Genomic DNA, 3,138 nt, shown 5'->3' with positions numbered 1-3,138 from the left:
CTCCTCGTCTCCCTCGCTCAAGACATGGAGCAGCGTGAAAGCCAGAGAAAGTACAGTCACCTGCAGCAGAAGAGGAAAAGATTGATGAGCAGAGTTCATGTACGTACATGAAAGATTAGCCATCTCTCAGTGAAGATGGCAACTTGCGAGTTTGTTTTCTCTAGAGCAAATTCAGAGAACTCGGGACGAGCAAAAACGGATCGAGATGGAAGTTACAGGCCGAGATGAGAACCATGGAGCCAATCGCGTTTAGAAAACCTTTAAGTTTGTGTGCTTCTAGTGTAACTCGTTGGTTGCCAGAACGCTCCTTGCGTTCTAGCGTGAAAAAATCTATGCGTCCATATTCGACAAAAGTATATAAGGTAACGATTTCTTCCGGTCAAGATCCATCACCCCTCTCGAAGTCCCCATGACTATTGGACAGTAGAGTCAGCCAGGCACTCGAATCCGGCTCGAAAGGCATGCTCTCGACAACCTCCTGGGCTTCACCCAGATGCTTGGCTCATCCAAAGACGCCCACCATGCGGCAGTAGATTCCATGGTCGATTGGAGAAAAACTCCTCCAGTCCTTGAGCTATGATACCAGTATGGCTGCATCCAGTGAGGATCAACAAGGACGCCGGGTTTGGTGAGATCGGCATTTGCGAGTACCATTGTTGAAGGACACATCTGAGAACAATAATGAAAATAAACTATTAAAGTAAACTTTGTTTAGCCTCACTCATTAGGGAATTATTTGAATAATAAAAAGCTTGATTAACATGAATAAATAAAAAAGCTAACTTCAAAATAGATAATACAAAATAATAAAACAATTTTTTGGAAATTTAATGTTACAAGATGTAACATAATGAGTTTTTCTATATTGCAAAACTTTATTATAAATTACAACATTAATGTTTATCTCCCACTTAAAGATATTGCATTGTTTAAAAAAATTACCCACTACTAACCTTATGACCATAGTGAACTTTAAAAATTTTTTAATCCAAACTCTAACATTATAGATAACTTTTTAGTAAATAAAAGTAAAAAATGTTGTAAAGTTAATTGTATTGTAATTTTTTACTATAGCATAATAAATAAGATGCAAAACATTTAATGCAATTTTTGTAACTTTATGTGATATTGCAAATTTTATTATATGAAAACATAACATTTTATATTATAATTATTATAAGAAACTTAACATCATAAAAAAATATAATTTAACATCTATTTTTTATTCACCATTTGTAACAATATAAAATGACTCTCATATTTTTCTCCTATTTAGCAAAATTTCCTTAAATATTTGTATTTTATTTATTTTAAATATTTAAGAAGAAATAGTGCTGCACCACAAATAATAAAAAATAAAAAATTAAATTTATTTTAAAATTAAAAACATAAAATTAAGGTAATGGTATGGTTGACATTATTATGTAAATATTAAGGTAATATTAATGTTTAAAAATTATTAAGTTATGTTTTTGTTTTATATTTTTAAAGGTATTGTATATATAAATCTTTTATAATACACTTTTACTATTATAAGTTTAAATATTATTCCTATATATATATACATACATATACACACACATATAATGAGTGCATAGAATATGGAAAGGGAATATAGAAAGTGTGCATATCAATTAACTAAAAAGCCCTAATTTATATACAAGAGTGAATGGTCCGGATTGAAACCAATATAATGGCTACTAAAATCCCATTATGGTAATATTAATATATGGCATCGTAGCCATACACTTATATCTTATATCATCCCCTCCTCTCAGAATAATGGAAGACTATTAAGGTTCTCTTGTAGATAGGCCGGGATTTGGAAGAACAGAAGGCATTAGTGGATTTGTAGGTAGTACCATTTGTTTATAATCCCTTTGTATGAAGCATTTTAACTACTACACATGCATAATTTTCGAGGATCAATTTACTAGACATCATGCCAAACTTCATAAATTTGTGGTCCAACTTGCCGCAACACTCAATATGGTCCTTTCCACTCAAAAAAGAGCCTTTTAGATAAACCAAAAAATTATAGTGTATGCGATCATGGGATGAGATTTTAATATATTGTCACAATGGATCCTTGGAACTTTAAAGGATAAATGGGGATAAAATAGCCATTAAGGGCTTTTTCATCAAGTAATTACTCTTTTTCCAATTGGCTTAAAGAGAGAAAAATAAAGTGCACTTCATGTGGTTCGAAGCAAATGGCATGGGTTTTATTCCCATTGATTAGTAGCTACTTAAAAGTATAATATACCTTTGAGCAAGATATATTCCTACCCGTAAAGTTGAAATCGTACATATTAGGCATCCATACATATGTCCTTCCTCTTGGTGGAGCATCCACAAACCAAGCCTTTTCCAGTTAGCTTAAGGGAGAGAGATAAAGTGCGTTATATGGAAAATAGACTAACACTAAGTCATCCATTTTGTATTTTGCAAGTGGATGATGATGGAAGTTATAGCACTTTATTGTCCCACTTGTATGCAACCCAATTGTTCACCAAACTTTGCTCAGACAAGTGGAAGAATGTTTTTCAAATATTAATCCCATGACTTAGTATTGGTATCTCATGGTAATCTTGAAGGTCAAGTTAATTCCATTGGTTATATTGGATTATGACTATATAAAAATTTATATGGTGAAACACCAATAGAACTTTGCACCCCTATAACATATACATATCGAAAAGATGGCAAATAACCATCCCAATTCGAATGCTGAAAGTTCATATACTTCACGATGATCCCTTTGAATGTCCAAATGAGCCCTTCCACTAAACTGTCTGACTGTGGATGATAAGCATTCGTGAAAGTGTGACGTATCCTCAATTGAGACGTAAAAACATTAAATGCCTCAGCCATAAATATAGGACCATTATTTGAAAGAATGTTGGAACACCACTCAATTGAAGAGGAAGTATCCAACAGTAGTTATGAAGGCACTAGCAAGAACATCAACTTCCACCTAGCAAGTCAAGTAATCAAAAGTAATAATAATATACTCATTGCCAATACTCAATTGTGGAAAAAGTCCCATAAAATCAAACGCCATAAACTCAAATGGATGAGAAATTGCAATTGACTCCAACCGTCCTTCTTTAGCACAAGGGGGAGTATTACGAGCTG

This window comes from Selaginella moellendorffii, unplaced genomic scaffold, assembly GCF_000143415.4.
Source record: "Selaginella moellendorffii unplaced genomic scaffold, v1.0 SELMOscaffold_33, whole genome shotgun sequence".
NCBI lineage: Eukaryota > Viridiplantae > Streptophyta > Lycopodiopsida > Selaginellales > Selaginellaceae > Selaginella > Selaginella moellendorffii.
This window is presented reverse-complemented; position numbering follows the sequence as displayed.